Source organism: Mytilus trossulus, chromosome 11, assembly GCF_036588685.1.
Source record: "Mytilus trossulus isolate FHL-02 chromosome 11, PNRI_Mtr1.1.1.hap1, whole genome shotgun sequence".
In the NCBI taxonomy this organism is placed as follows: domain Eukaryota; kingdom Metazoa; phylum Mollusca; class Bivalvia; order Mytilida; family Mytilidae; genus Mytilus; species Mytilus trossulus.
The window spans coordinates 56,755,492-56,767,390 of NC_086383.1; the positions used below are offsets into that span (position 1 = coordinate 56,755,492).

General features: G+C 31.5%; 1 protein-coding gene across 1 annotated transcript in view; it reads right to left on the bottom strand.

The window, feature by feature from the left end:
- The window catches only part of LOC134690492 (echotoxin-2-like), a 29,283-nt gene extending 18,193 nt beyond the window's left edge, over positions 1-11,090 (bottom strand). The window contains exon 1 of the mRNA XM_063550466.1: positions 11,017-11,090. The gene's annotated coding sequence lies outside the window, so the exon portion shown is untranslated. The remainder of the gene's footprint in view (positions 1-11,016) is intronic.
- Positions 11,091-11,899: the final 809 nt, after the last annotated feature.

The following is an 11,899-nucleotide window of genomic DNA, read 5'->3' on the forward strand; positions in this document are numbered from 1 at the left end:
ACCTAAAAGGTAATGCTGTAAAAAAAAAAAGGTTTCACTATCATGTGATTTGTTACATTTGAAAACAGAACGATTTTGGTTGCTTGAATAAATTATTAATTCAGTTTACAGTAGATTCAATGGGTTTTTAATGTTAAACGTTGTTGAAAATGATATAGACATGTTACAAAATTGTATACTCGCGACGCTGAGGTTGGTAAATTAGACTTTAAAAGTGGGTATCGTATCAACATACAAAAGTGATTTAAAGATTTAAGTTGCATGTAATTATTCCTTATGGAACAAATTTTCATAAGGGAACGACGTTTTGACTTAAAAAAAGGGGGAATATTTCTATCCGAAAAAAATTATCCCCCATTTTATGAAAAAAAATTATTGTGGTCAACAAGATGACAAAACACATATCGAAAATCCAGATTTTCTCTACACCTTATAGTCTTGAAAAAAGAACTATTAGAATAATATCGTCGAAAAACTAAGAATAAATTATAACTCAGAACTCCACTTCGATATTAATGGGTTGCTCCTTTATATCTTACTTTTTTCAAATTATGGCACACTGATACAAATGTAGGAGGAGTGGGTATAATAGAAAGGATATAAAATCTAAATCAAGAAAGTAATGGATAAGAGGAACTTTCTATTATTTAATATTTTCTAACTTAAATAAATTTGAGAATGGAAAGGGGGAATGTGTCAAAGAGATAACAACCCGACCATAGAGAAGACAACAGCAGAAGGTCACCAACAGGTGTCCAATGCAGCGAGAAGTTCCCGCACCCGGATGCGTCATTCAGCTGGCCCCTAAATAGTTTATAGTTTATAGTTTATTACAGAAAACTCAGCCGTAGGAATGCGTAACAGGAGCATGTTATACACAATTTAAATTACAACATAGTACATAATACAAACAGAATACATTTTTAAATTATACATCTTCAGAAATAAGTTTGTGTTTGTTACAGTTTTAAATTAGACAAGCATCTTTTCAACCTTTTGAATAAAAATTGACAGCTTAGACAGCACATTACTATTACTATATTTAAGCACCCCAAGTACTTTTTCCCATTTGAATATTTTAAATAATATGGAGGTATGAACTTCCCCTTAAATCCTTAACTTCACAATTGATACATTAACATATAAAGTGGTATTCATCCCTAAGACCAGTTTTACAAAGAGGACAACTTCTCTTATTTCGTGGTACATAAACAAATATATATACTAGTTCAGTGATAATGAACGCCATACTAAACTCCACATTGTACACAAGAAACTAAAATTAAAAGCAATACAAGACTAACAAAGGCCAGAGGCTCCTGACTTGGGACAGGCGCAAAAATGCAGCAGGGTTAAACATGTTTATGAGATCACAACCCTCCCCATATACCTGAAATGTATGTTTACTCATGGTGAGAAAAGTTAGACAGGTTGTTCACAATGGCTTATGCAGAATATAATATGAGGCATGAGTTATCAGTGAAAGGGGACGACGAAGTCCGTATCAATATGTTCTTGTCTTAATTCTTACATTTTCTAATGTTCTAAAAGAATCGGAAGTACCGTAACGTTTTCAAAGTTGGTGCTGTTGTTAGAGATTTAAGATGCAGCGTCAAAAGATAGTTTCAATGAAATTGTTACTGTCCTCGTGCCTATATATTACTAGACTGATAAATATGATTTACTCAACGTTTTTTTTTATTCTATTAATTTTCTACTGTAATTGGGGACTCCGTCCTCTTATCATGAAATTCAGCTGACAAGTTGGGTGGTGGTGGACGTACAGGCGAGCAAGAGAAGAGGGTACCCGTTAAGAGAAATAAACTCATAACATGTAGGGCCTAACTAGCCCTGGTTAGAAGTTGGAAGTAATTTTATACATCAAAATCTGGTAACACCCAAAGTAAGGTAAAATTATTATTTTTCTTTATATTGTTTTCATGGAAAGTGTGACTGATTAAATGAACGCTTCTTATACATAGTCCTCCTCAGATTCAAAATATTTTTTATTATTTCTGAGGCCTGACATTGTCTTGTCGCTTTGCGCTGCCTTTTAAACAGTTCGAACAGTACTCGTGTCACATACACCCTTATACGTGTATTTTCATTATTTTTCTGTATCTCTAACTTAGTCATTACAAAAACAAAAACAGAAAAGATTGAACTTAAATTTAGAACTATCTTGTAAGGGTTCTATGTAAGATTTAACTCGCTATTCTCCCGTTGATTATGCTCGACAACTACGTGGATCGGTGGCAAAATATGTCCGATGCCTCAGGGGTAATTCAAAACGATTTTCGTGCCATTCTTAAACAAGACACAGAGCCTCTGACATTAAATTTATTCGAAATACCGGTAGGGCTAACCTATGCAGGGTTTTGTGAACAAAAGAAATCATAGCAGGTTCAAATGCAGTAGTTTCATAGGACATCAGGATGTTGTTGACCAGTTTAATTTACTGTCTACAATTAGCCAGGTATTACATTTGACTTCTCAAGGATGTTGTTGTTTTAGGTTAAATAAAAATACTGTATGTTGTTCTTATTGCGGTATCCTCTATTGGCGCCATACACTTAGAACGATGTGTTGAACAAGAGCAGAAAGAATAAAGTGTAAAAATAAACATGCAGTTATCGTTCGGAGTCATGAATATGTGGAACACATTAGACGTTTAAAATCTTTCAAAGATAGTGGAAGCCTATGGAGTCAGGAGATATAAAAACTAGAGGCTCTAAAGAGCCTGTGTCGCTCACCTTGGTCTATGTGCATATTAAAGAAAGGACACAAATGGATTCATGACAAAATTGTATTTTGGTGATGGTGATGTGTTTGAAGTTCTTACTTTACTGAACGTTCTTGCTTCTTACAATTATATCTATAATGAACCTTGCCCATTAGTAACAGAGAAAAATATTTGGTAAAAATTTACATAAATTTACCGAATTAATGAAAATTGTTAAAAATTGACTATAAAGGGCAATAACTCCTTAAGGGGTCAATTGACCATTTAGGTCATGTTGACTTATTTGTAGATCTTACTTTGCTGAACATGATTGCTGTTTACAGTTTATCTCTATCTATAATAGTATTCAAGATAATAACCAAAAACGGCAAAATTTCTTTAAAAATTACCAATTGGAGGGCAGCAAGCCAACAACCGATTGTCCAATTCATCTAAAAATTTCAGGGCAGATAGATATTGACCTGATAAACATTTTTATCCCATGTCAAATTTCCTCAAAATGCTTTGGTTTTTGAGTTATAAGCCAAAAACTGCATTTTACCCCTATGTTCTATTTTTAGCCGTGGCGGCCATCTTAGTTGGTTGACCGGGTCACGCCACACATTTTTTAAACTAGATACCCCAAAGATGATTGTGGCCAAGTTTGGATTAATTTGGCTCAGTATTTTCAGAGGAGAAGATTTTTGTAAAAGATTACTTAGATTTATGAAAAATGGTTAAAAATTGACTATAAAGGGCAATAACTCCTAAAGGGGTCAACTAACCATTTCGGTCATGTTGACTTATTTGTAAATCTAACTTTGCTGAACATTATTACTGTTTACAGTTTATCTCTATCTATAATAATATTCAAAATAATAACCAAAAACAGCAAAATTTCCTCAAAATTACCAATTCAGGGGCAGCAACCCAACAACAGGTTAACCGATTCATCTGAAAATTTCAGGGCAGATAGATCTTGACCTGATAAACATTTTTACCCCATGTCAGATTTCCTCTAAATGCTTTGGTTTTTGAGTTATAAGCCAAAAACTGCATTTTACCCCTATGTTCTATTTTTAGCCGTGGCGGCCATCTTGGTTGGATGACCGGGTCACGCCACACATTTTTTAAACAAGATACCCCAATGATGATTGTGGCCAAGTTTGGTTTGATTTGGCCCAGTAGTTTCAGAGGAGAAGATTTTTGTAAAAGCTAACGCCGGACGACGGACGACGGACGACGGACGACGGACGACGGACGACGGACGCCGGACGCCAAGTGATGAGAAAAGCTCACTTGGCCCTTTGGGCCAGGTGAGCTAAAAATCAACAAAACAGGTTTTGCAGAGATTAATTAAGTGTTGTTTGTTTTTTAGCCGGTGACATATTTTTATGAATTTTCAGGACGAGGTTCCGCAGTAAAGTGACATATTGTTACCATAATTATTCATAGTAAAACTCAAACTGTCTTGTTACTTTATTTGTTGAAATATATAGATATATATCTGCATAAGCCATTGTGAACATACTAGATCCATCTCCCCCTCCTCCTTTAAACACGTACGCCTTTTCGCACCTATAATTGCAAGCAATGAAATCAGAAAATGGTTATTCTAAATTTAAGGCTTTGACCAAGTCCCCACATTTAAAGTCTTATTTGTCAACCTCAGCGTGGAGTATAAACCTTTCGTAATAATTCAGATCGTTGATCAAACTTTGTCTAGTAATGTCCTGTTTATAAAACAATTTAATAATTCAATTTAATAATTGTTTCGCTTTGTTTGATAGCAAATAAAATAATTCGAAATGAAAAAATAAATAAGAATAAAATAAATACATAAACACACACGACAGAATACGTTTGAAATAAATGTGTTTTAAATAGGTTTCAATAATGTTAGTTTCTTATTGCGAAATTGAGAAAAAAAATTTTGTTTTTAGATATACGACTTAGTAATTAATATATGACTATGACTTAGGCTAAGGATGAAAGTTGTCCAGACATTTGAATACAAAATTCTACAGAATTTATATTTCACTTTAGGTTACCGCGATCCTAATTTTGAAAGTCCAGAAAATGTGTTAGTAAAAAGTAAAATAACAAAAATACGGCGAAAAATTATAAACGCCAAATGGCAAAATCAAAAGTCAAACACATAAAAAACTATCATATTCTTGACTAAGTATATGTATTTTCGTATTTAAAAAATGGTTAGTTTGATAGGCAACTAAACCTGTCACTTTTTTTTTATTGTCGAATACTTTTTTTTCAATCACTTAGTAACCATTACTTAGCAAGAGCACTTGTAATAAAATAATAAATGATATACATAAAACACAATATACTGTAAAACTAAGAAAAATGCACTACTTAATTTTCTTTTATGATGTGACTTATGATGACGTTCATTTTTTAGGGCATAATATTTGTCATGAAAAAGTGTTAAATATATCAAGCCAGTGTGTATAGCTTTTTATCTTAGACTACTAACACGTATTAATATATACGCATGCTTGATGTGAAAACAGGAGAAATCTGATCACAAACATCCGTTCTTATTTGTATAAATATAAAATCCTGTAAAAAAGAAAATAGATAGGTAAACATAGACGCCTTTTTCAAGAATATGGAACAAATTTTAAATGCTTGCTAAGCGGTTTGTATTCATATCGAGCTACAACATGGCAACCGCTGTAGTGGTTGTATAAGAGAAATACTCGAAGTAAAGTTGAAAATAAAACCGCTGATATTTTTGGAGTTATGTGTTTTGGTATGGTGACATAAATTCCTACAGACTGTTACCTTGTGAGGAGGCACGAAGAAGACAATAACAATCAAAACCAAGGAGTAAACAAAGACTCAAAAATCCAAAGGACAACTTTATCAACAGATATAAATACTAAATAAGAAACAACACGAACTCCATTAAAACCCGGGATTTAAATCAGGTGCTTCATTTCTTAGTTAGATGAGGAAATGTATATATACGTTTGGCAAACATTCACCTAAAATGCTAATTATTTTTTTCTAAACTAATTTTATATGATCAGCAATATCTATCCCTTCTCTTGATTTTAATGTACCAAAGGGACAAAAAAGTCTCGAAAACAAATTCTCAACGCTTCGACAAAACAAAACAATAAATCAACCAAAAGAAAAAAGACACATCATAGACAATTGAAAACGTTCAAACACAAACCCTAAAAGATATTGGGATGGGTAAGTAGAACTCATGTCAAACAACCCCGATGGCAAGTCTAATTTGGTTCGACACATTCTAGGAAAATGGGACGTGATTCTGATTCCTACAATTGCCCACATCCGTTGACATATGTTAAGCAGATAGTCCATAACGGTTACACAACTCTCGATAGCGGCCTTTAAAGATCATAAAACATTATTCGACTTCACCACTTGGAACTCTTGGTTTGAATGCAATTCTGTTACAAGGAAATCATGATAAAAACTACACAATTTTGCATATCTTATCAATCAGAAGAAATATACTCCATATACAAGCGCTGCTAGAACGTTGCTATACACTTGTTCAAAATTGACAATTAAGAAGCTTAAGGCATCTCTTGTGTTTTCCAGCCACCCTCGTCGTCAATTTCTGTATTCGGTGCGATAGAAACATTCAACGCAGTCATCAAACTTTGAATTATTTCGTGACAGTATGTCATCTATAGGGTGGAGAGTGAAGTTACAGAATAATGCTAGCTTGTTTCCTGTTTGAAGTCACTGTCATTAGAAAAAAAATCGAAGAAGTTGACAAAAAGAGGAACGCAGTTGTTTCCTATGGAAATGGAAATAAATAAATACCTGTTACCAGGGTATATTTGGTCATAACTTATTGTTTGATCTTAATTTAACAAATTGTTATTTGTATCGATTGTTGCCCTAGATGTCATTTCACTATAGTTAGCTTCGGAAAACTAGTCAATGATACTAGAATAAAAGCAGTTTTTTTTAATAATATATAGCATGCATCAATGCAAATTACTACCGTCATCAGAGTAATAAGCCGAAAAAATGTCACAGTGAAACTCTTTCTAACACTAAACGTAATTTACTCAAAATATGTGTACAACACAATCGCTTAAAGGTCATATACAACTTAAATCATAATTCAAATGACTTACCTTTGAGAAATGGGTTTCTCTGACTTCAATCCATCAGCAAGATATACAACTTGTGGAAAATAAACGTCGACGTTGTAGACGTATCGTATTCTATGAAATCATAATCCAATTTTGACGAATTTGCCATCCGTAATAAGTATGTCAATTCTAACTCCATTTCAAATTGAAAAGTACCGTTTATTATTTAGGTAAATTATGTATTTAATATACAACGTTCGAAAACAAAATGTGTACACTTGTTTGAATCATCTTTAAAATATTTAAAGAGCATGGGCCTTATACAATACATCTATTGATATTTTTTGGTATTATCATCATAAAAACGTTGTAAAAACATTACAACAAGTTATGCAGGCATCACTCTAGTTGCCGGCGATTTCAATGAAGCGTTGAAGACTTTAGATAGGAAAAGCTTAAATAAAAATACGAAATTTTCAGAGCCTGTTAATAGTTAAAAAGTTCTTTTGAAAAATCATAATTTTGTAGATATTTGGCGTATTTTACATAAAGCACACAACAGTTTACATGGAAAAGAAAGGATAAAACACAAGCTAGTAGGATAGATTTAATTTTAATTGCAAAATAATTTCAGTCTCTCGTTGAATATTGTAAAATTAAATCGGCACTGATTAAAGTGACTGACCATAAGGGATAGTTTTAATCTTTAAGACAGGGGCTTCATAAAGAGGGAATGGATACTGGAAACTAAACAATTCTATCTTAAATGATATTGAATATAAAAACACAATCAACATAGTAATAAATCAGTTCGAAAATCGTATGATCAATAATGACAGTAGCGATATCCTTCTTGTATGGGACAATCTAAAAATTAAAATTAGAGACAAATCTATACTGTAAAAGAAAATCGAAATTATCAAGGGAGACAACAAGAAAGTTAGAAAGCGAATTAGAACACTTAATGACAACCAGAGATAAACAATTAAACGAAGATGAAACACTAACAAATAATATAAAACAATTATAATTACAATTAGACACAATTTATGAATATAAAGTAAAGGGGGCTCAAATTAGATCAAGGGAGAAATGGATAGGACTAGGGGAAAAGAATAATTCTTATTTTCTGGGATTAGAAAAACAGACACAAGTCAAAAAAACTATTAACAAACTCAGAAATGAAAATAACGAGGTAACAACAAATCAAGAACAAATTTTAGAAATGATTAAAAACTTTATAAACAATTATATACATCCACGGCTCCAAATAAAAAGCTTTAGGCATTTATTTTGGTCACGATAGACTTCAATGTGAAAAGTTCAATTGGGAACCTAAAATAGATGAAATCATTAATTAAAACATGGGAAAAAAGAAAATTAACAATGGTTGGGAAAATATTGATCATAAAATCTTTAGTATTACCAAAATTTACATTTTTGGCTACTTCGTGTAAAGTTCCAGATATTTACTTGAAAGAAATTGAAAGCTGCTGTTTCAAATACAATTGGGAAGGAAAAAATGACAAAGTAAAAGGAAACACACTTATTGGAGAATAACAAAAAGGGGGGTTAAGAATGATCGATTTTGACAGTTATTTTACAGCACTGAAAGCCTCATGGGTCTCTCAATTAACAACAACCAATATGCCGAATTTGAAGATTATTCCTACTAAATATTTTAATAATCTTGGTAAAAACTTTCTTGCTTTTAACATGAATTTAGATAATATTAAATCAATAGATGGACTTGGAAAAATACCCGACTTTTATTTACAAGTAATTTCAAGTTGGGTTAAAACAGGAGGAGGTTTGTCAACATTTTCTAATCACTTTTCTAATATTAGAAAGCCGATTATTTGGGGAAATAAATATATTAAATATCACAACAAATGCTTGTTTTTCCCGAACTGGGTTAAAAGTGGATTGGTTTATATAAACGGAATGTTCGACAGTAAAGGAAATTTATCCGAAAGTTTTATCTTAGAAAAGTTAATTAATAAATCAAACTGGATAGCTGAGTTTAAGATGTTAAAATCCTGCATCCTAAAAGAATGGATGCAAGTTTAAAAAAAAGAAAACTCCGTTAAGAGTAAAATCAATATATGTAAGGTTAAATTAAGATGGCAAAATAAACAAATTGAAACAAAAGATATCAACAAAAAAATACTCTATAAAACTTTAGTAGATAAAAAATATACAAAGCCAATCGGTATCAACATTTGGACAAGATATTTAAAATTAGAATACGTACCACAGATGCCATTTGTAAACGATTTTATATTTAAAATTTTGAAGGAAAATAAGTTAAAAAATTTCAGATGGAAACTGCTTCAATATATTATTCCTACAAAGCATCTACTATTAAAGTGGAAAATATCTGAGAATGATAAATGCAATTTTTGTAAAACAAAAGAAGAAAATTATTTGCATTTCTTTATTACATGTTCATTTTTGAAAGATTTTTGGGAGAAAGTACATTATCTTCTACAAAAATGAATTTTCAAAACAAGATATTGGCAAAACATATAGTATTTGGATACAAAATATCAGATCAAGGATATAATGGTTTAAATTATTTCTTGACAATTATAGGTTTTAGTATTTACAAGTCGTACTATGTGTCAGAGCAAAAACTGAAATTTTTAGATGTGTATGCTATGTTTGTAAAGGAACTACGAAGGTTTATGAATGAGAACAAAACAGTATCTCAAAATGTATTTTTCATAAAGTTAAAAAGATTGATATAATTGATGGAAAACAAATAATGTTTATATTTTATTATATTCTGTGTCTTTTCCTGGATACTCAGAAAGTATTTCACAGGGATACTTTATTGAAGCTTGGACAATGAAGTAAAGTTGAAACAAGCAATTTGATGAATAATTTTGTTTTATTTGTTGTTAAAAAAAAAAAAGTTATGCAGTAAATTAAACTTATACTAAACCTTTTCCCCGTAACAAAACTTGAAGTGTTATATGTTTGATAAAACTGTTTTTTTTTCTTTCTTAACACCATGTTTAGATATAACAGCTATGACTGCACGCCCTGTTCGTGACAATGTCAAAACACTGCATTGCAAAAACTCTTTATATCATAGGTGCAACAACAAAAATGTTTATGTATCGCGCATCATACCATATAAGAATCTGGTCAATGCTTTTACATCCCATACAAGTATGGAGAAGCATTCAATGAAATGACCAATTTCTTAAAAAATGTCTAGTGTTGATAAAGTTTGACATATATGTTGTAGAACACCAACTGGTGATCGCGATAAAACAAACGAACACATTCCCCATTTTCATTCTCGAATCTCAATTTTATTGACATATACAGATTGTTGTGTAGTTAAGGTTACCAATCCATAGAACCTTCAAAAGTTCAAAGATGACTCAAGCTAAGAAGAATTAAGCAAATGAATATCTCTTATACGACTTAGTAAGGCGCGCATTGCATTAATTGTAGAAACAATTATAATTATTAAATTTTTACGAATAGGCTTGTAGTATTTACGCCAGTCACAGTGTTGGTTGTATTAACTACAGATACTAACGCAAACCACTTTGCTATTGAAGTTTATCTATGGGCTTTTGATGTCCATGACGATGCGTTGTCGACTTGGATATCAGTAGAAAAAGACAACAGTTATTTGTTTCCACTTTCGAAACTTCAACGTGTATTCAAAAACGTTAATGATAACTTTAACATTGAAACTTTGCAAATAATACCGGTTTTGAAATGATTCTTCTAACGTTTTGCGCAGAAAAATTGACAAAAAACTTTAGCTATAAAACAATTAAATCAAAGTAAATCAAATAACGAAAAAAAAAACCCCATTCAGACATGAAAACTTATTTCATTTTCAAACTGATTGTAAATGTTTAAATAATGCAATATTTTATGGATTATTGCAAGGCTCGCAGTCTTAATCCTATGATAATACTAACAGGAGTCTGTTTCATAAAAAAACCGTAAAGACTAAGTTCGATCGTAACAATGAACAATTTAGTATACCGACGATCAATTTAAGTCGTTAGTATTATTGTGAAACCGACTCCAACATTTCATTCAAAATTTCAAACGATTTTTTCAGTTGTTGATATATTTCTTATAAGTTGGTTTATAAATAAGGTAGTGCATGTTGTCGTAAAAAAGAACCAAATCTAGGAATACCAAAGAATGTCCTACCTATTATGCAGTGAATTAGTACTAACTCCTTTTATTATATATCGCACATTCAACTGCAATCGTCGCCACTTGTATAAAATTTGTCACATGACGTTTATATGATATGAGCTAGTACATGCGACTAAAACTTTAAACCAATCATTTTATTAGAGTTTACATTTTGAATTTAGCTTATTAGAGATAAAACATAATAGGTATCTTTTAAAACTATGTTCTCAGGTAAACTTGACCGAAAAAGAATTTGGCTATCGCTTTAAGTTCTTTTGGTCATGTAGATCCCAACGTTTCAAATGCTTATTTATGCACCATAAAATGTTTAGGTTTAAAAAATTTTGATGCAGGGGTATACAAAAGCTCTTTGGTTGCAAGCGATGTTTGTACTTTTATTTTCATGTACAACACGTCTGAAGCCAATTCGAAATAGAAAAGTAGTATTTGAAGATGGAATGTATTATAAGACGAAAATTTACGGTTTGATTTATTTATGTTGTTTCAAAACACATTTCAAACAGGACAAATGCAGGTTATAATTTAACAATAAATACATTAAGGATGTACACTTCTGAGGAGCCAAAAATAACTTTTTTCTGAACCTGATTTTTGGGTTTATAAGACAGTTACAAAATAATTGGTGAAGAAAAAATCATATGGTAGTGCACTACTTTTTTGCTACTGCCAATTGAAAATCCCTATTTTGATGATATTTCTTTGATTTTTACCTGTATTGGGGCTATGTTCGTGAACAAAAATCACAATTCCACTATTCCACTTACTATGAAGATGAAGTGAACCAATGTGACTAAGTTTACTTTAAAAAACTATAGGTAGGTGTTAATATAATAAAGTAAATCATATTTTGACATGTTCTTGTGTAAAATATTGT